Genomic DNA, 22,816 nt, shown 5'->3' on the forward strand with positions numbered 1-22,816 from the left:
AGAAAAACTTCAAAAATCAAAAAGAAATTTAAAATAAAAGATTTGAGAGAAAGTGATAGATACTGAAGATAGACAAAGAAAATCTAAGATAAGAATATTTTTTTAAGGGGCGCCTGGGTGGCGCAGTCGGTTAAGCGTCCGACTTCAGCCAGGTCACGATCTCGCGGTCCTTGAGTTCGAGCCCCGCGTCAGGCTCTGGGCTGATGGCTCGGAGCCTGGAGCCTGTTTCCGATTCTGTGTCTCCCTCTCTCTCTGCCCCTCCCCCGTTCATGCTCTGTCTCTCTCTGTCCCAAAAATAAATAAAAAACGTTGAAAAAAAAAAAAGAATATTTTTTTAAGAAGAAAAACCAAAGAAGGAATAAATATCAACATATAAAGTTTAAGAAAAAAATTTCTAAAATTACAAACTATATATCTGAACATATATTTTGAAAGAGCTTACCTGGGAATATTGACCCAAATGACTATCACTAACTTACTAATTACTAATTTACTAATTTACACTAATTTAGTGAAAGTACTAAAAGAAGAGGATATCTTATATTTCCCAACTAATTGATCATCAGAAATTTACATATTATATAATTACTATTTAATTGATGAAACATATTTGATTATGTAAAAGTGTGAATGTAACAAACTTGTTTCTGAAACCGAGTTCAAAAAAGGAATGCTCCATTTATCTATTGTTGCATAGAAAAACCACACCAAGACTAAGTGGCTAAAAACATTAATTGCATTCATTTTGCTCACGGATCTGCAATTTTGTCGGAGCTTGGTTGGGTCGGCTCATCTTTACTCTAGTGTCATCTGCGACAGCTCAAAGGCAAAGGAGTTAGAATCATTGAAGACCTACTTGCTCATTCATATGTCTGGCAGTTGATGATGGCTGATTGTCCAAACAACTACACATCATCTTTTCATGTGAGCCTAGGCTTCCTTACAACATGGTAGTTGGGTTTCAAGAGTAGCATTCCAAAAGGGAGAGATCCAGGTAGAAGCCCACTATCTATTATGATCTAGCCTTGGGTGTTATGCAGCATCATTTCCACTATATTGTATTTAAAGAGGACTCACAAAGAGTTCATCAAGCTCAGGGAATGGAAACTGACTGTCAATCTTTTGATGGAGGGAGTGGCAAGGTGCTGGATATTTTTGTGTTCCTACAAACATTTTTGGGCTTTGTTTTGGGATGCAGTAAAGTTACTAGAAAACAGTTTGATTCTTTCAAATCTTATTTTTAAGATATGTTAGCCATTCTCAATCGAGGGCTGATCATTCTCCAACCCTGAGGGAAGACCTTTTTGTATACTCTACTCCATGTCCTGTGAAACATGAATCTTCCACTTTGGCTGGTGGGAGCCAGCAATATCTCTGGTACTGTGTGAATTCTAAGCACAGGAACAACTAATCTTCTTGGTAGTTATTTTCTTGGCCCCAGGTAGTCTCCTTACATTCCTGGTTGCTTGGTACTCAGGCAAATGCTTGACTGGGACCTTCTGCTGTTTTCTGGAGTTCTCTCTCTGCACAGTTCTTTCCCCTATGGAGCTCTGTCCTTCAAATCCTAGCTGCCTGGTTCACCCAGGACTCTCAGTTCTGTCTTCTCAAATCAGGGAGTCAACTTGGTTCTTCTTAGATCTCCCTCCTTTGCTGCAGCTTGGAAACCCTCTCAAGGCAGTAAGCTGGTGCAACATAGGGTATACCTTATTTGTTTCTCAACTCTTGCCATCCCTAAACTGACCCTTCATTGTCTAACATTCTGTGTCTTGAAGACCAATATTTCAGATATTTGGCCAATTTTTTGGATGTTTCAGGCAGGAGGGTAAGCTATATCCCTGTTATTCCATCTTGATTGGAAATGGAAATCCTGCTTGGCTGCCTTTTAGTTATGCCTTAATTTATTATCTGTGCCTCCTGCAAAGACTCTTAAATCCATATTTAACAGAATGTTTCTCAAAGCACAGTAAATACCTGTGTTCCTACCTAATGTTTCGAGTGTTTTTCACTGATCTTATTTGTCAAATCACTAAATTATCTCTTTTTATTTCTGTCTCAATCTCTAAGGAATGTTATATTGTTTTTCTAGTGTTGCTGTAATAAATTGCCAGCAACTTTACAGCTTAAAACAACCCAAGTTTATTCTCTTGCAGTCTGTAGGCCAAAGGTCTGGTCCAAGAAGGGCTTGGTTTCAAGCTCCCTTGCCTCAAGTCCACAAGGCTGAAATCAAAGTGTCAGCAGGCCTGCGTTCCCTTCTGGAGGCTCCCGGGGGGAGAATCTGCTCCCAGGCTTATTTGCGTAGTTGGTAGAATTCAATTCCATGTGGTTGTAGCACTAAGGTCTCTATTTCCTTCTAGTTGCCAGCTGAAAGGTGCCCTCATCTCCTGGAGTACTCCCTCCAGTCCTTGCACAAAGCCCCCTATATCTCAGAACCAGCAGTGCTGCCTTGAACCCTTCTCATGCTGCCATGACTCTCTATTTTGTCTTTTCCTGCCACATCCTTCTGAGAGACTCTTTTGCCTTCCTGTTCTAATTTTAAGGGTTAGACCAATCTGGATATTCCAGGATAATCTCCCTATTTTAAGGTTCATAATATTAAAAAGCCCCTTTTGCCATGTGGCATAACATATTCACAGGTTCTGGGGAGTAAGGTGTGGATATCTTGGAGGATGGACATTATTATGCTACCACAGAAATAAGTTGGTAATTATTTTTATTATAGGTTCTATTTCTCTGAAGCTTTAAAAAGAAAATACTGTGTGTTTTTGAATCTGGATTTCCTTTGGGGGCCAGTCTGCTTTTTGAAGAATTAGGTCTTTTCCTTTGTCAGATGGTTGAACCCCAGTCATGCTTTCTGAAAAGGTAATAACTAAGCATCTTCTTCTTTTCAACATCCCCTCTTTAAGAGAACTAGACTGGGGTCCCTCTACTTTTCCCATTTATATACATTCAATATGATTTCCAAAATCTCATCCTTTTCTTCTAGCTCAATCTTTTGCTTGCTTCTTGCCTTCCTTCATTATTCTTTCATTATCATGCTTCTGTCTAAGCGTATTTTTACAGCTAATTCAATCTCTTCTTTTTCTGAGCAAATATGATTTCTAGAGACAGATTGTTCCAGGAACAGTTATTTTAAGTTGCCTACATAGCTGTTGTATTTCCAATAATTTTCTTGAGTTATTTATATATATCAACTGAAGAAGATGGCATATTTCCTATATAATAAGGTCTCATAGTCATGGATTATATAATTAATAAGTTAGAGCCAGTTTAAAACCATTATGCTGTGTGGGTACATGTGTGTACATGTGGCTACATGTATGTCTGTGTGTGTGTGTGTGTGTGTGTGTGTGTGTGTGTGTCTATGGAGACTTCTAGCCTGTTGACAGCCTCGTGAACATAAGAGTTTAGGCTTTGATCTGTGGGTAAAGCTACAATAAGCTGCTGGGAAACCACAACGTCAGAATCCCACTTAAGTCTTTCTAAACTGTCAAACTTTAGAGCCACCTACAATGATCATGCCAGAAATCCCAATATTTAAGTGTTACATTGGTCTTCATACGCTAGTCCCTGTTCTTATTTCTCAAGGTTTCTTATGTTTTATTCTGTTGGTGATTTGGCAAATATTTATTATTTTATTATCTTGCTGAGTACAGAACTAACAGAGACATAGATAAGAGAACAGACAGAAATCAAGATCTCAGCTTCATAACAGGTGAAAACTGGACTGAAGACTGTAGTGTAGATGTACTGCTGTAATGAGTTTCTTAACACATCACTCCTGCCTTAGCCATTCAGGAAGTGACACATCTAAACAATGGTAACTTAGCACTATGGGTTTCCCATAGGGTTGAGAGCAGCCTAGAGTGTTTTCTCTTTATTGGCAGGAAGGTCCAAAAGAGAAAACCCAAACATACTAAGTCAAGCAAACTCATTTATTTTCCCAGATGCACTAATTGGGTACATCAATTTTCTTCTTATGGAGAGGTGGAGTGAGTAATGAGGGATTTAAAGGACTCAGAAAAACATGAGATGAGAGGAATAAGGTTTTCCCTTTTCCTAACCAATTTATAGAGGGTGTGTTTATCATCTCTGTCTCCCCCACTCCAGCCATGTAAGTCAGTGAAGGTAGATATAATGTCTTGTGTAGATAAGTCTAACTATTGGGTAGAATTTACTCCTCTTTCTCTTAAGATGTTCAACTAGATCTCTTACTGGGTGGGTGCTTTCCTCTGTGTTCAGAGACTATTGCATTCTCAGAGATAAGACCTCTGGGTTACCTAGATTGTTAATGCTTTTAGTTCTTCCCTGGGTGGATCAGCAGGTATAGGCACATTGTCCAGAGATGGAGAACAGTGTGTATGAAAGGTGTGTGTGCCTTGACAAATGTATCAATTGCCCTCTTTACCTTCTCTGACTCATTTTCTGATTCCCTCATTCTCTTTCTCAATGGGTCAGGCGTAAAATCTCTGCTGCCCTGGCAAGGGGCATACTTTATCAAAAACACCTCCACTGGGCTGTGATTATTTAATTGGATTCACTTGGCTTGGCCTATTCTATTTTTGCCTGTATTTTGTACACAAAAGACTAGCTGACTTTTGTCAGCATAATCATCGTTTTACTTAGGCCCTACTTATAACAAAAACCAAAATTGAAATAATATAAAACTATAATGCCTCTCAATTTTGACTCATTGAACCTGATAATGGGAAGATACTGATCAGCCCTCAGGTGTAAAGAAAGGCATCCTATATACAGACATCGCCCACTATTCAAATCTCATTATCCATTTACTCTATATTCTTGCAAAAATTTTACCCATACTTCATTCTTTGAACTGAAAACCTGCTATAATGAATATGTTTGTGTATCAACAAAATCATTTTAATTGGGCAGGACTCAGGGCTAGAAGATGTAAAGCATGCCACATCTTAGCTGTTCTCCCAACAGAATTACAGCATGTGTATTTGTGTTGTTCAATATGTTTGCACTATTGCTCTCAGTTTTATTAGTTTTTCCCTGAGAGTTCAGTCTTTATGTTTTCCAGTGGTTGCCTCTGCAAAGTGCCTGTAAGTACTACCAATCTGGGGTCTAAATTAGATACCAAGTGTTAATTTTATTTGAAGTCAAAGGCATGGTTAGTTAGCATTTGAAATACTCTAATCAGGCACACACTCAAGCAGTTAGTTAGCATTTGAAAGAATCCAATCAGGAGAACATTCTCCGGAGGCACCTGCTACCAGGACTCTCACTATCTAGATCTTGATCAGTACTAGTAGGTGTCCTTATTATAACATATGGAATGTTGAAATGAGTTCTCACTGGTGAAATGAGAATGTTCAAGATACATGGGTTGGTTAGAAACATTGTATAAAAAGAAACAGAGTATCCAGTGAACCAAGCAGCCTAGACCAGGGGTTCTCCATTAGGGAGTGACTTTGCAATTTGACAATGTCAACATTTATGATTTTTCAACTGGGAAAGGCGTTGCTACTGATATCTAGTGGGTAGATGCTAGGGATGTTGCTGAAAACACTACAATGTGCAGAAGTCTCCCACCCCTTAGCCCTGTCCCCCTCCCCAACAAAGAATTATTGGCCCAAAATATTGGTAATGTCAATGTTAGAAACTGTAGCCCACACTCTTCAGAGTGGTGCCCTAGGTCTAGGATTCTATTTATTTCTATGTGTAGCCATTAACTGAGGAGTCTGTCTTCTGCTTCTAACTAGAAATTTAGTTGACATCTGCTACTAAAATATTGCTGCAATTCCTTCCAGTAAACCTTTCATGGGAGGTGCTAGTTGGAGTTCCTATGAGGTCAGAGAACTAGAACTTAACTATTTTTGTGCCTACTTGCTAATGTATGTTTGGATGTGTTGCAGAATTCAGTCTGAGACTTACTCTCGCTGTAATAAAACACTTGATGGATAGAGAGATCTTCAGAGCAAAGACCTATATAGTTTTTACCTACTATTTATATTGATGAAAATAGCCTAATTGTTGTGCATAACTAATTTTACTTAGATTAGTTCCCAAAGGGCAAGGGATAGCTTCAATCTTCTGTGGCACTGGCTACTACAGGATCTTGTGATGCTTTTTACATGCTTAAATATTTGTGCATACATTCAGTACGTTACACTGAGCATCTTATATGCACCAGGCATTGTTATAGTTCCTAGAGACGCAATGGTAAACAAAACAGACATAGTGCTTGCTTTCCTGAGGATTATATTAGAAGTATGTCTGAGTTCCTGTTGTGAACACGGATGAGTTCTTTCGCTAGTAGGCAAGTCATTTCCAAAACAAATTGGTGGATGCAAATATATGTGAGAATGTGGGGGGGGGGAGGTGGGAGGGAACACATGCTATTGTCAATTTTTCAAACATAAATTTTACCCCCAGAACAAAGATTTCCCTAAATTTTAGTGAAAATCTTTGCCTATGAAATATCTGGGCTAATTACTCATAAGTCAGAGAATTTACAAGTACAAGATCTGCAATTCATTGGTACATGAGATAGAAAATGTAACAGAATATTTGATAAAGTCTCTTGGGTCTCCACTTGTTTCAATTTCACCTCTACAAACCACCATTGTAGTGTTTTCATACCACATCACATTTATGCACATTTCTGTCTCTCCTGCTAGGTTGTGAACTATTTCAAAGTGGGAATGGCACATTCCCAGGACTTACCAAAAGAACCTAGCACAAAAAGGTAACTATGTTTAAAGGATGGATGAAACTGATGAACGGATAAAGAAATTGTGGTTTATATATATGATGGAATACTACTTGGCAATAAGAAAGAATGAAATATGGCCTTTTGTAGCAACATGGATGGAACTAAAGAGTGTTATGCTAAGTGAAATAAGTCATATAGAGAAAGACAGATGCCATATATTTTCACTCTGATGTGGATCCTGAGAAACTTAACAGAAGAACATGCGGGAGGGGAAGGAAAAAAAAAAGAGAGGGAGGGAGCCAAACCATAGGAGATCTTGGAAACTGAGAATAAATTAAGGGTTGATAGGGGGTGGGAGGGAGGGGAAAGTGGGTGATGGGCATTGAGGAGGGTACCTGTTGGGAGGAGCACTGGGTGTTGTACGGAAACCAATTTGACAACAAATTTCATATAAAAAATAAAGGATGAATGAATACATTGATACTTATATACACTTATTTCTACATTCAGAAAGAACACATATTATTTGTATTTATGGTTTGAACAGATGATTTAATATTCAGAAGAAATGGGTGAGTGTTTAGTTGTAGAAATTTCAAATGGAGAGAGCAAATAGCTAATATAATAGTCAAAGTGTCCACTTAAGAAAGACAGGCTGATAATTGGCCAAGGGGACTCACAGATGGCATTTACTATCTTGATAAGTATGTAATCCTAAATCTTGAATAGTTAACTCTGACAGTGGATGTGCTAACCACTGATGTGATGAATTGCCATTAAATGGATTCATGAGGTTGATATATAGCATATAATTATTAATGCAACAATATTCAGAAGTATTGGCATGATCAGAGTATTGACCTATAGGCACATTCATTTGGAAACAGAATCAGAGCAGTGAGATTTAGATACAAATTTCTTTAGTCTGATATATCCATCTCCCTTAAAGGGAGAGCATTTTTCATGGGATTGAAGTACTCTAAGTGTAATTGGTTAGGATGTTTCCTTCCTTGGATGAAGCTTGGTGGGGCACCCCCAGTTTTTGCTATTTCAATTTTCATTTTTAAGACTTTCATTACAGAACACTTCTGATTTTCCATAACCTCCACTAATTCATGATGGAAACTTGCTTTCTTTAAGGATATTATTATATTCACTCAGATTAAATTTTGTCTTTTTGGCCAGTAATCTCCGCATTCATGCATTATTCACTGACTCTAAATCTCAGTGGAGACTGTCACACTGTAGCACCTATGAATTACGACATAAACTGTATTACTCCCCCTTTTCTCTCCCTTCTTCATGTCCCCCTCCTTCCTTCTCTTCCTCCCTCCCTTCCATTCTTCCTTCTTTTTTTCTTCTCTCTCTCTCTTACTCTTATATCCTTTCTTCTTCATTTTTCTCTTTTTAAAAATCAGATCTAATGTTGCTAAATTAAAGAAATGATAACAATCTAATTGTGGCAAAAGATAATTTAACTTTACAATTTTAAACTTTAACTTAACTTTTCTTGAATACCATTGAAAATTTAAATAATTAGGAACAGAGAATTAAGTTCCAATCTTCCCCTCGTAGGTTTTACAATCTTAACTGGACATTTAGATATATCCACATACAAAGGATGAGCTCCTTTCTAAACCTAGATGGCAGATAATATGCTGATTTTAAGGGCCCTGCTGTGAAATTTAAATTTAATTTTTAAAAGAAAACTTAGAAAGAAGTAGGAGTTTTAGGGAAGGTCAGGTTTCCAGCACTTGAAGGCTTTGTAAACATTTAGAATTAAAAATGCAAGAGAAAGAATTTATGGGAAATTAAAACTCCAGGAACTTCTTAACCTGTGAGAGAAAAATCAATCGACAAGAATTGCTTTGAAGTGTGTGCTAAGGTTCAAAGGTAGAGGTCACTCACCCACTTTTCTAGATGTAAAGATGGCTCCTTACAGAACTGGAGGGAAAGCTCATTCTTGTTGTATTTTCCCCAGAGCTTTCTTTCCTCTGTTTCATGCTGTAGTGAACAGATGAGGAGGAGGAAATGAATTCAAACGTATTTACTTGCTAACAGACATATTCTACAAAGCTTTGCTTTGAGTAAGAATACTAAACAGCAAAGCAACCCTACCATTTTTTGTCCTTCAAACTCCAAATTGATTCTATCAAAAACACATTCTGTTAAAATACAGTCACTGCTTGGTTAAAAAAGAAATTCTCCCAATATGTTGAGCATTCATTTGACTTTCTTGTATGTGACTCAGATATTACTCAAAGTCACATCAAGTTGTTTTCTCATGCTAGATGTCTTCTTTAATTCTGTGGTATATTGAACAAACATCACCTGCCTATTTAATGTTTTAAAGTTATTATTTTAAAAAATGTTTATTTTCTTATTTTGAGAGAGGGAGAGAGCATGCACCTGCAGGGGAGGAGCAGAGAGAGAGAGGCAGAGAGAATCCCAATCAGGCCCCGTGCTCTCAGTGTAGAGCCCAATGTGGAGCTTGGTCCCATGAACCATGAGATCATGATCTGAGCTGCAGCCAAGAGTCAGATCCTCAACCAAATAAGCCACCCAAGTGCCCCTAATGTTTTTATTAATGTTTTATTTTTTAAATGTCTATTTATTTTTGAGAGAGATAGAGAGGGAGAACAGGGAAGGGGCAGAGAGAGAGGGAGACACAGAATCTGAAACAAGTGCCAGGCTCTGAGCTGTCAGCACAGAGCCTGACATGGGTGTGGCTTGAACCCTGACTGAAGAGATCATGATCTGAGCCAGTCGAACGCTTAACTGACTGAGCCACCCAGGAGCCCCATGATGCCCCTAATGTTTTTAATTCACACAAAGAACCAAATCTATTGCTCATGTAATATATATATTAGACACTTTATTTTAAAGTGTCTAATTCTAGAGAAATCTAATAAGATGTAACACCTCCAGGCTTGGAGAAGGGGAAGTCAGCAGGCTTTGTCCAAACTTGACATGCCATTGATTTGCTTTTTTCTTAGTTTTGTATGTAAATGGCAAGCTAACTATGCACTTTTGTTATCTTCTTAAAGAACTTTTCCTTTTTTTGAGCTCTAGTTTAATTAGTACACAGAAAACTTCATACTTTGGTAACAACCACATGGAATATTTTTAGAATTTAGAGTTATTTGTGTAATAGTGAAAAATTTAGGATAGCTTCAGTTTTAATTACAGAGATAATTTTACATTTTTAAATGATAGACTAGGAAGGAAGATTGATGTTTTGTGTTTTGTTGCTGTTAAAAGAGTAGAAAATTTGGGGATGTTTTGGGCTGGCATACACGTACTCAAGACTGACTTACACTGGAAGGATATTTATCTCAAGTTATGAAAGTTAGCCAACCAGAGTGACTGTCATGAAAAGCAAGATCATAGCTCACTACTATCATTACAAAAAGGTCAAAACTCCTTAATATGAAACATATCACCTCATGTGACTTGGTCCTTGCTTACAGTTCTTAGTGCCTCAGTAATGTTGATCTGCTTTCTCACCTACAGGCTTTCACTCAATTGTTCTCTTTGTCTGGAACACTCTGTCCTTTTTAAATTTTTCACTGAACTAATTCCCACTCATCTTTTTGGTGTCAGGTTAATTGTCTCCTCCTCTGTGAAAAGCTGGACTCCCTCCCCCCTCCCATACTTGGTTAGAAGTACTTACCTTATATGTACCTTTTCATTCTGCTACAGTAGTACTTACCTACTGTACAGTACAGTAGTAGTTCTTACCTCTGTGATAATATTTTATATATTAAGTTGTAATTGACAATTTCCTTGTTCACACTTATAACTAGACTTCAGGATAGGAATGGCAAACACTACATCTTTCTTATCATTGTAGTCCAGTACTTGGCACAAAGTATGCATCTGAATAGACATTTATTTGAAGGGATCAATGCATAAATTAACAAATGTCATTGTAAACCAGTGTTTTTCAAATGTGGGTGATTGATTGACCTTGCCTACCAGTGAATATTTGGTAATGTCTAGACATATTTTGATTAACAAGATTTGGGAGAGGTAGTGCTATGGCATCTAGTGGGTAGAGGCCAGAGATGCTGCTAAAATCGTACAGTGCACATGTTCAGTGCCCCATAGCGAAGTGTTATGTGGTCCAATGTGTAAATAGTGTCAAGACTGAGGAACTCTGCTATAAATAACACTGTGCTTATTGTAACACAAGTGTCCTCAGGGGAAAGTAGTAGAAAAAAATGGGTAGCAAATGTAAACAACTGGGATGTTTGGAAGCAGTTCAAAGTGTGGTACAATTGGCTCACAATCAAGGTCAATGAGAGTAATGGGAGTCAATCTTCCTGTGTTAATGGTGCTTCCTGTGGTGCCTGAATAGAGGAGTTTAAAAGGTTCAAGCTTAGATGTGCTGTTCAATATATTTACTATGATGATGATGATGATGATGATGATGATGATGATGATGATGATAATGATAGAAAGAGAGCAGAGGAAGGGCAGAGAGAGAAAGAGGGAGAGAAAGAATCCCAAGCAGGTTCCACTCGCTGTCATCACAGAGCCCAACGCAGGGCTCACCCTCATGAACCGATAGATTATGACCTGAGCTGAGATCAAGAGTTGGATACTTGACCTACTGAGCCACCCAGGAGCCCCTACTATTATCTTCTTATTCCTTCTAGTTACTGCTCTTTTGTGTTGCTTTAACTTTCTACTGTCCATAAAATATTTATCACTCAATTGTGAAGTTTTAAAAAATATATATTTTTTGAACATTCTAGGTTATACGCTGAGGAGGAAAACTGGAAATAAATAGCCCATAATTTATAGGAGAAATGTGGTGGAGACAGAACCTGAAGCAATTCTAATACAGGGTTAGAGAAAACATTGTCTTTCTGACCTGTCTCCCTAAAACAAGGGATACATTATTTCATATGATCTGTATTACATCTTTCTTTGATCATATTGTATCTATTGCCAAGCATCTTAAGACCATTGTTTTTATATGTACATCTGAAATGAATCTAAATTTATATCAAACCAGCTTTTAAAATCATATATGGCATAAAAAATGGAACCAATTAGTAAATAAGAAAATGTTTGGAATATTAAATAAGGACAGATGATATTCAACTGGCTTCATAATTTATTTATGGTCTATCATTCTGATTAATAATCAGATGTACTGTATCTATGGAAACGAAGAGGAAAATTATTTCTGCTTCCAACAAATGTACAAAGATGAGAAATATTGTGCTACTCTGAATAATCGGCACAGATGTTGCCCTCCTTGTTAACCTTGTGTTATTATCTATTTAATCATGAGAAAAACAAAGTCATGTGGGTGGAAATCAAAAGTTGTAAGATAAAGAAAATGGATTGATGTTGCCTTAAAGAAAGTTGTATACTGTCAGTTAATTTGGAATTCTGAATTGCTTTTTGAATTAGGGCATAAAAAATGTTCAAACTTACATAGTTTCTAAGTTAATTCTGTGATTTGACTCATGAATATGCCCAAGTTTTAAAGGCAAATTTTAATGGAAAATCTCTAAGAATATGAACATTGAAGAATGAAAAGTAACCAAAGAGGGAAGAGACCCCTAAAATACATTTCATAAACATAACACATCATTAATTTTAAAATGGGATGTCCTATGGGCCATGTTGATGTGAATCTGGTTTTCATCAGGATATGCAGCTTGATAAGATTTCTTGGAAGATACCATTATTTTCAAGGTGATTTTCACCAGATATTAAGGATTAAATGGGATTTACATGAGAGTTAGGGCTGAAATACAATTCCTATCACCCCCATATCCACGTCTTATCCCTCTACTGAAGTTAAAAGGTTGTTGTGTTCCTCTCTTTAGGTTTAAAACAGGGAAGACCCTATGAAGACACTGGGAGAAGATGGCCATCTACAAGCCAAGGAGGAACCAACCAAACCTCAGAAGAAACCATCCCCATCAACACCTTGATCTCAGATTTCTTGTCCCCAGAACTGTGAGAAAATAAATTCTGCTGTTTAAGCCATCCAACCACTCTGTGATATTTTATCATGGCAGCCCTAGAAAACTAATATGGCTCTTGAGGCTAGAATTCAATAGCCTATGAATGACGGATCTTATTTTGACTTGGTAATAGGAAAGAGTTCATTAATATTTTTATGTCGTTTATAAAAAAAAGATTTATATCAAGTTTAAAATTAGAGTATCCTAAGCGTTTTAGATACACTGCAATTCACCACAGCTGGCCTGGTAAAGGATTACATCTGTAATGAAGGTGCAATATGTATCTGTTTCCTAGATTTGCTGTAACCAGTAACAAACTGGGGTGTTAAACACCAGAAGTTCATCATGCAACAGTTCTGGAGGCTGGAAGTCCAAAATTAAGGTATCAGCAGGGCCATTCTCCCTCTAAAGTCCTTTCCTGCCTCTTCCTAGCTTCTAGTGGTCAGCTGGGAATCTCTGGTGTTCCTTGGCTTGTGGCAGCTGTATAACTCCAGTCTTTGCCTCCGTCATCACATGGTGTTCTTCCTGTATCTGTGTCTCTGGTGTAAAGACACCAGACATATTGGATTAAGGGTTGATCATTCTCAAATATGACCTCATTTTAACTCAATCAATTACATGTGCTATGACTCTATTTCTAAATAAGGCCATATTTTGAGGTATCGGAGGTTAGGCTGTCAACATACCTTCTTGGGTCATACAATTCAACCCGTAAGGGATTCTTTGGAATATGGTGAATTGTCATGAAGAGGTAAATTTAGGAATTTCAAATGGTTAATATGTTTATTTATTGTTAGCAATTAAGGGAGTAGTTACAGTTTGTTTTCCAAATGTCATTAGCCTAAGTGGATTACAAATAGGGTCTGGATATTTATCTGCATTTAATAAAATCGTAGTGCTTACGGTGAGCCATTAATGAAATAAAGTGCTGATGGCATCAGTAGGAATAAAAAGGGTTTTACCAGACAGACATTTTCTTACTACTTGATTTTCTCATGGAATGAATGCCCAAAGTCATCTTTTTAAAATTCAAATCATTCTAGTTTATATTGGTTTGCTATAAAAATTTATATGAAAGTAATTAAAAACTCCAACTTAAAACATTTTTATCTTAATTCCAGTAGAGTTAATATTACAGTGTTATATTGGTTTCAGGTATACGATATAGTAATTCAACAATTTTATACATTACTCAGGGCTCATCCTGAGAAGTGTACTCTTAATCCTCTATCTTTTCCACTCACCCCCCAGTTACCAGCAGTTTGTTCTCTATAGTTGAGTCTGTTTTTTTGGTTTGACTCTTTCTTTCTTCATTTTTTTTAAAATTCCACATATGAGTGAAATCATATCATATTTGTCTTTCTCTGACTGACATTTCACTTAGCTTTATACCCTCTAGATCCATTCATGTTGCTGCAAATGGCAAAATTTCATTGTTTTATAGCTGAGTAATATTCCTTTGAATATATACCACTTCTTTATCCATTCATCTATCAATGGACATTTGGATTGCTTCCATACTTGGTTACTGTAAATAATGCTGCTATAAACATATGGGTGCATATATCCTTTAAAATTAGTGTTTTCATATTCTTTCAGTAAGTACCCAGTAGTGCAATAACTGAATCATGATAATTATATTTTTAATTTTTTGGGAACTTCCCTACTGTTTTCCACAGTGGCTGCACCAGTTTGTTTTCTTACCAACAGAGCATGAGGGTTCCTTTTTCTCCAAATCCTCAACAACACTTGTGCTTTTGATGTTAGCCATTCTGATAGATGTGAGGTGGTATCTCATGGTGGTTTTGATTTGCATTTCCCTGATGAGGAGTGATTTTGGGCATCTTTTCATGTGTCTGTTGGCCATCTGGAAGTCATCTTTGGAGAAATATCTGCTCATGTTTTTTGCCATTTTTTAAATTGGATTATTTCTTTTTTGGGTGTTGAATTATATAAGTTCTTTATATATTTTGGATACTAACCCTTTATCTGACATGTCATTTGGAAATATCTTTTCCCATTCAGTAGGTTATCTTTTAGTTTTTTGTTTCCTTTGCTGTGCAGAAGCTTTTTATTTTGATGTAGTCTCAATAGTTTAATTTTGCTTTTGTTTCCTTTGTCTTGGGAGGCATATCTAGAAAAATATTCCTATGGCTAATGTCACAGAAATTACTGCCTGTGCTCTCTTCTCAGATTGTTATGGTTTCAGGCCTTACATTTAGGTCCTTAATCCATTTTGAGTTTATTTTGTGTATGGTATAAGAAAGTGCTCCAGGGGCGCCTGGGTGGCGCAGTCGGTTAAGCGTCCGACTTCAGCCAGGTCACGATCTCACGGTCCGCGAGTTCGAGGCCCGCGTCAGGCTCTGGGCCGATGGCTCGGAGCCTGGAGCCTGTTTCCGATTCTGTGTCTCCCTCTCTCTCTGTCCCTCCCCCGTTCATGCTCTGTCTCTCTCTGTCCCAAAAATAAATAAACGTTGAAAAAAAAAAAAAAAAATTTAAAAAAAAAAAAAAAAAAAAAAAAAAAAAAGAAAGTGCTCCAGTTACATTGTTTTGTATGTAGCTGTCCAGTTTCCCCAACACCATTTGTTGAGGAGACTTTTTTTCTCATTGCATAGTCTTTCCTGCTATGTTGATGATTAATTGATCATATAATCATGGGTTTAATTTCTGGGCTCTCTATTCTCTTCTATTGATCTACATGTCTATTTTTGTGCTGGTATCATACCAGCTGATTATTTCAGCTTTGTAGTATATCTTAAATTTTTTAAAAAATATTTATTTATGAGAGAGATTAAGACAAAGCATGAGCGGTGGGAAGGGCAGCAAGAGAGGGAGACACAGAATCTGAATCAGGCTCCAGGCTCTGAGGTGTCAGCACAGAGCCTATTGTGGGGCTTGAACCCGGTGAACTGTAAGATCATAACCTGAGCCAAAGTCAGACACTTAACCAACTAGCCACCCAGGTGCCCCTTTATAGTATATCTTGAAAGCCAGGATTGTGATACTTCCATTTTGTTCTTTTTCATGTTTGCTTTAGCTATTTAGCTTTTGTGGTTCCATACAAAATTTAGGATGATTTGTTCTAGTTCTGTGAAAAATGCTATTGGTATTTTGATAAAGATTGCATTAAATCTGTAGATTGCTTTGAGTAGTGTGGGCATTTCAACAATATTTGTTCTTCCAATCCATGAGCATGGTGTCTTTCCATTTGTTTGTATCATCTTCAATTTCTTTCGTCGTACTTTCATAGTTTTCAGAGGATGGGTCTTTCACCTCCTCGGGTAAGTTTATTACTAGGTATTTTATTATTTTAAATTATCTATTTATTTTTAGTTTTTAATGTTTTAATTTAATTTTGAAAGAGAGAGAGAGATAGGGCGCAAGTGTGGGAGGGGCAGAGAGAGAGGGAGACATGGAATCTGAAGCAGGCTCCAAGCTGAGTGGTCAGCACAGAGCCTGACACGGGGCTCGAACTCACAAACTATGAGATCATGACCTGAGCTGAAGTTGGATGCTCAACTGGCTGAGCACCCAGGAGCCCCTAGGTATTTTATTATTTTTAATGCAATTATGGGTGGGATTGTTTTCTTAATTTCTCTTTCTACTACTTCATTATTAGTGCATAAAAATGCAACAGATTTCTGTATATTGATTTTGTATCCTGGGACCCTACGAATTCATTTATAAGTTCTAGTAGTTTTTGGTGGAGTCTTGAGGTTTTCTATATTTAATATCATGCCATCTGAAAATAGTGAAAATTTTACTTCTACCTTACCAATGTGGATGCTTATTAATTAATTAAATTTTCTTGTCTGATTGCTCTGGCTAGAACTTCCAGTACCATGTTGAATAAAAGTGGTGAGAGTGGACATCCTTGTCTTGTTCCTAACCTTAGGGGAAAAGCTCTCAGTTTTTCACCATTGAGTATGATGTGAGCTGTAGGTTTTCATATATGGCCTTTATTATGTTCAGGTATGTTCCCACTAAACCTATTTTATTGAGGGTTTTTTTTTTTAAATCATGAATGGATGTTGTACTTTGTCAAAAACTTTTTCTGCATCTATTGAAATGATCACATATTTTTAACCTTTCTCTTGTTGATGTGATGTATCATGTTGATTGATTTGCAGATGTGAACCACTCTTGCATCCAATTAATATCTTCCACTAGATTGTGGTGAATGATTTTTTTAAATGTATTGTTGGATTTGGTTTGCTAATATTTTGTTGAGGATTTTTTGCATCTATTTTCATCAGAGACATTGGCCTGTAGTTCTCTTTTTTTGAGGTGTCTTTATCTGGTTTTTGTATCAGGGTAATGCTGGTCTCATAGAATGAATTTGGAAGTTTTTTTCCTCTTCTATCATTTGAGAAGAATAGGTATTAACTCTGTAAATGTTTGTTGAATGCCTGTGAAGCTGTCTGGTCCTGGACTTTTTCTTGTTGGGAGTTTTTGATTAATTCAATTTTATTGTTGGTAATTAATCTCCTCAAATTTTCTGTCTTCCTGATTCAATTTTGGGAGGTTATGTTTCTAAGAATTTATTCATTTCTTCTAGGTTGTCCAATTTGTTGGCATATAATTATTTATAATATTCTCTTATAATCCTTTGTATTTCTGTGTTGTTAGTTACTCTTTCTCCTCTTTCATTTCTGATTTTGAGTCCTCTCCCCTCCTGTGTGTGTGTGTGTGTGTGTGTGTTTTATGAGTCTGGCTAGAGGTTTATTAATGTTGTTGATCTTTTCAAATAATTAGCTTCTGGTTTCATTGATCTGTCCTGTGTTTTTTTTAGTTTCTATTTCACTTGTTTCTGTTTAAAAAAGAGAGATGAGTCACGAGTCTTATAGGTCTCCCTTTATATGTGAGGGCACGTTTATCCCTTGCTGCTTTCAGAATTTTCTCTTTATCCTTGTATTTTGCCAGTTTCACTATGATATGTCGTGCAGAAGATCGATTCAAGTTATGTCTGAAGGGAGTTCTCTGTGCCTCTTGGATTTCAATGCCTTTTTCCTTCCCCAGTTCAGGGAAGTTCTCAGCTATTATTTCTTCAAGTACACCTTCACCACCTTTCCCTCTCTCTTCCTCCTCTGGGATACCAATTATGCGTATATTATTTCTTTTTAGTGTATCACTTAGTTCTCTAATTTTTCCCTCATACTCCCGGATTTTTTTATCTCTCTTTCTCTCAGCTTCCTCTTTTTCCATAACTTTATCTTGTAGTTCACCTATCCTCTCCTCTGCCTCTTCAATCCGAGCCGTCGTCGTTTCCATTTTGTTTTGCATTTCGTTTAAAGCGCTTTTCAGCTCCTCATGACTGTTCCTTAGTCCCTTGATCTCTGTGGCAAGAGATTCTCTGCTGTCCTCTATACTGTTTTCAAGCCCAGCGATTAATTTTATGACTATTATTCTAAATTCACTTTCTGTTATATTATTTAAATCCTTTTTGATCAGTTCATTAGCTGTTGTTATTTCCTGGAGATTCTTCTGAGGGGAATTCTTCCGTTTGATCATTTTGGATAGTCCCTGGAGTGGTGAGGACCTGCAGGGCACTTCCCCCGTGCTGTGGTGTATAACTGGAGTTGGTGGGCGGGGCCGCAGTCAGACCTGATGTCTGCCCCCAGCCCACCGCTGGGGCCACAGTCAGACTGGTGTGTGCCTTCTCTTCCCCTCTCCTAGGGGCGGGATTCACTGTGGGGTGGCGTGGCCTGTCTGGGCTACTTGCACACTGCCAGGCTTGTGGTGCTGGGGATCTGGCGTATTAGCTGGGGTGGGTAGGCAAGGTGCACGGGGGCAGGAGGGGCAGGCTTAGCTCGCTTCTCCTTAGGTGATCCACTTCAGGAGGGGCCCTGTGGCAGCGGGAGGGAGTCAGATCTGCTGCCGGAGGTTTGGCTCCACAGAAGCACAGAGTTGGGTGTTTTCGCGGAGCGAGCAAGTTCCCTGGCAGGAACTGGTTCTCTTTGGGATTTTGGCTGGGGGATGGGCGGGGGAGATGGCGCTGGTGAGCGCCTTTGTTCCCCACCAAACTGAGCTCTGTCGTCCGGGGGCTCAGCAGCTCTCCCTCCTTTTGTCCTCCAGCCTTCCCGCTTTCTGAGCAGAGCTGTTAACTTATGACCTCCCAGACGCTAAGTCACGCTTGCTGTCAGAACACAGTCCGTCAGGCCCCTCCGCTTTTGCCAGCCAGACTCGGGGACTCTGCTTGGCCGGCGGGCCGCCCCTCCACCCCGGCTCCCTCCCGCCAGTCCGTGGAGCGCGCACCGCCTCGCCGCCCTTCCTACCCTCTTCCGTGGGCCTCTCATCTGCGCTTGGCTCCGGAGACTCCGTTCTGCTAATCCTCTGGCGGTTTTCTGGGTTATTTAGGCAGGTGTAGGTGGAATCTAAGTGATCGGCAGGACGCGCGGTGAGCCCAGCGTCCTCCTACGCCGCCATCTTCCCTCCCTCTCTCACTTGTTTCTGTTCTAGTCATTCTTATTTCCTTCCTTCTACTGGTTTTGGGTTTTATTTTTTCCTCTCTAGCTCCTTTATGCATAAGGTTAGGTTGTTTATTTGACATTTTTTTCTTGGTTCTTGAAATAGACCTGTATTGCTATAAGCTTCCCTCTTAGAACAAGATCCCAAAGATTTTGGACTATTATGTTTTCATTTTCATTTGTCTCCATGTATTTTTTATTTCCTCTTTGATTTCTTGGCTGACCTATTCACTGCTTAGTAGCACGTTATTTAACCTCCAAAGTATTTATGCTCTTTCCATATTTTTTCTTGTGTTTGATTTCTAGTTTCATAACATTGTGGTCAGAAAAGATGTATGGTATGAGTTCAATCTTTTTTGATTTGTTTAAACTTGTTTTGTGGCTAACATACAATCTATTCTGGAGAATGTTCCATATGCCCTGGGAAAGAATGTGTATTCTGCTGTTTTAAGATGGAATGTTCTGAGTATATGTGTTACATACGTGTGACCCAGTGTGTCATTCTTTTTGGATGATCTTTCCATTCTTTTTGGATGATGTTTCCATTGATGTAAACAAAGTGTTCAAGTCTCCTACTATTATTGTATTACTATTGATTACTTCTGTTATGTCTTCATACATGCTTTATGTATTTGGGTGTTTCCGGGTTAAGTGCATAAATATTTACAGTTGCTATATCTTCTTGTTGGATTGTTCCCTTTATGATTATATAGTGTCATCCTTTGTCTCTTGTTTTAAAGTCTATTTTATCCAATATAAGTATTGATTTATCCTGGCTTTCTTTCACTTCTATTTGCATGATACATGCTTTTCCATCCCTTCACTTTGAATCTGCATGTGTCTTTAGGTCTGAAATGAATCTTTTGTAGGCAGTATATAAATGCATCTTGCTTTTTAATCCATTCTGTCATCCTATGTTTTTTATTGAAGCATTTAGTCCATTTACATTCAAAGTAATTATTGATAGGCACATACTTATTGCCATTTTGTTACTTGTCTTGTTGAATTTGAGTTCTTCTCTGTTTCTTGCTTCTCTTGCTCTCTTGCAGTTTGCTGGCTTTCATTAACAATATACTTGGATTCCTTTTGTTTATTTTTTGCATCTCTACTACTGGTTTTTTGATTTGTGGTCATCATTGGTTTATATATAACATCTTGTGCATGTAACAGTCTATATTAAGTTTGTGACAGCTAAAGTTTGTATCCATTCTTTACTCCTCTCTTCCCAATACTTTACATCTTTTTATTTTGTGAATCCCTTGACTGATTTTTTATAGATATACTTAATTTTACTGCTTTTGTGCTTCTTACTTTTCTTACTCCCACTTATGGTCTGTCCTTTCCATTCAGAGTCCTCGCCCCACTCCCACCCCCCCCTTTTTTTTTTGCTACTTGTCTTATATTTATTTTTTAAAAACTTTATTTAAATCCAAGTTAGTTAGCATATAGTGTGATAATGATTTCAGAAATAGGATTTAGTGATTCATCACTTACATATAATGCCCAGTGCTCATCCCAAGTGTCCTCCTAATGCCATCATCCATTTAGCCTATCTCCCTACCTAATATCCCTCCAACAACTCTCAGTTTGTTCTCTGTATTTAAGAGTCTCTTAGGGTTTGCTTCCCTCTCTCTTTTTACCTTCTTTTTCCTTCTCTTCCCCTATGTTCATGTGTTTTGTTTCTTAAATTCCACATTTAAGTGAAATCATATATTTGTCTTTCTCTGACTGACTTATTTTGCTTAGCAGAATACACTCTAGTTCCATCCATGTTTTTGCAAATGGCAAGCTTTCATTCTTTTTGATTGCCAAGTAATATTCCATTATATATATATATATATATACACACAATGGATAAAGAAGATGTGGTCCATTCATCAGTTGATGGACATTTATGCACTTTCCATAATTTGGCTATTGTTGATAGTTCAAAGAGTCCCTTTTAACATTTCTTGTAGGGCTGGTTTAATGGTCATGAATTTTGGTAACTTTTGTTTGTCTGGGAAACTTTTTATCTCCCCATTTACTCTGAATGATAGCATTGCTGGAAAGAAGATTCTTGGTTGCAGATTTTTTTTTCTTTCAGCACTTTGAATATATCATACCAGTCCCTTCTGGTTTCTGCTAAAATAATCATCTAATAGCTTTACTGGGTTTCTCTTGTATGGTGCTATTTTCTCTTGCTGCTTTCTAAGTTCTATCTTTATCATTACTTTTTGCCATTTTAATTCTATGAGTCTTGGTGTGGACCTCCTTGGGTTGATTTTGTTGGGTGCTCTCTGTGCCCTCTGGGTCTGAATTTCTATTTCCTTCCCCAGATTCAGGAAATTTTCAGCTATTATTGAGTTCTTCATCTCTGTTTAATTTTTTTAATGTTAATTCTTTGTTGAGGGTCTCACTGAGATCTTCCACTTTTTTTCTCAAGTCCAGTGAGTATCTTTATGACCATTACTTTAAATTCTGTCCCAGGCCTATAGCTCATCTATTTCATTTAGCTTTTTTGCTGTGATTTTTGTCTTGTTATTTCATTTGGGACATATTCCTCTGTCTCCTCATTTTCTCTAACTCTCTGTGTCTGTTTCTATGTGTTAGGAAAGTCAGGTATGTCTCTTGCTCTTAAAACTACCAGCCTTATGAAGAAGAGGTCCTGTAGTGCCCTGCAGTGCAATGTTCCCTATTCACCAAACCTGATGCTTCATTAATATTTTCTATATGTGTTGTATGTGCTCTACTTTTGTGGCTCAGATGCTTTTCCCTTCAATGTGGTTGTCTTCAATGGCTCTTTTTGTTTGTTGTGGGCAGGTTTTTGTCCTTGTGCTGTTAGTGGGCCAGTCTGGTGCTGCCTTGGGCTTGAGTTGAGTCAGACCAGGCATTGCCATAGATAGTAGCACTAACTACAAGGCAATTTCCCTGTGTTGTCCCCTGAGAAGTTTTCATTGGTGGGTAAGGCCTGTAGTCAGAGCAGATATCTGCCCTGGCCCACTGCTAGGGCTGCAATCAGATGGGTATGTGTGGTTATCTTCCTCTTTTCCTGGGGCAGGAGTCACTTTGGAGCACTGCTGGCCTCTTGGGGCTGCTTTCACACTGCCAGGTTTATGGCAGTGTTTTGGATGAATTTCAGCCAAGGGATATCAAAGGTGGGGCCACGTCCACAGGAGAACATGGGGGTGAGGCATGTGGTGCCACCAATGTCCACCCTGGTCTGCTGCAGGAGGGGGCCTACAGCTGCCTGAGAAAACTCTGGGTGAGATCTGCTGGGTTGGAGGGGGCAGGACCATAGAAAAATATGAGGGTGGGCACACTGTTAGCAAGCTAGGTAGAGAGTGCTGGTACTGTGTTGGTTTCTGCAGGGGTACACGTATCTAGGTTGGGGAGCGGAGATGGGAAATGACACTCACCAGCTCTTTTGTTCTTGGAGAAATTTCCCAAAGAAACTTGCCCCTCCAGCACATGCACTGAGATTAGTAAATAAGTCCCCTTCCCATGTACCCTAGGTATTTTTCATACTGCTGACTCTATACTGTATCTCAGTGGGGCTCTTTTTTGTGCTGTCTCTTTAAGGGCAGGGACTTAATTTTCTCTCACCCTTCTGGCTCTCCCAGAGCTGAGTCTGCTGATTTTTAAAGTTTCAAGTGTTAAGTCCCACTGATTATAAGAACTAGTGGAGTTAAGCCTTTCTG

The 22,816-nt window shown here is 38.2% G+C and overlaps 1 pseudogene; it reads left to right on the plus strand.

Annotated features, from left to right (window-relative positions):
* Positions 1-22,816, plus strand: part of LOC128776845 (transforming acidic coiled-coil-containing protein 3-like) — a 145,124-nt pseudogene that overhangs the window by 74,591 nt on the left and 47,717 nt on the right.

Source organism: Panthera pardus, unplaced genomic scaffold (genome assembly GCF_024362965.1).
Source record: "Panthera pardus isolate Hobbes unplaced genomic scaffold, ASM2436296v1 HiC_scaffold_10, whole genome shotgun sequence".
Taxonomy (NCBI): Eukaryota; Metazoa; Chordata; class Mammalia; order Carnivora; family Felidae; genus Panthera; species Panthera pardus.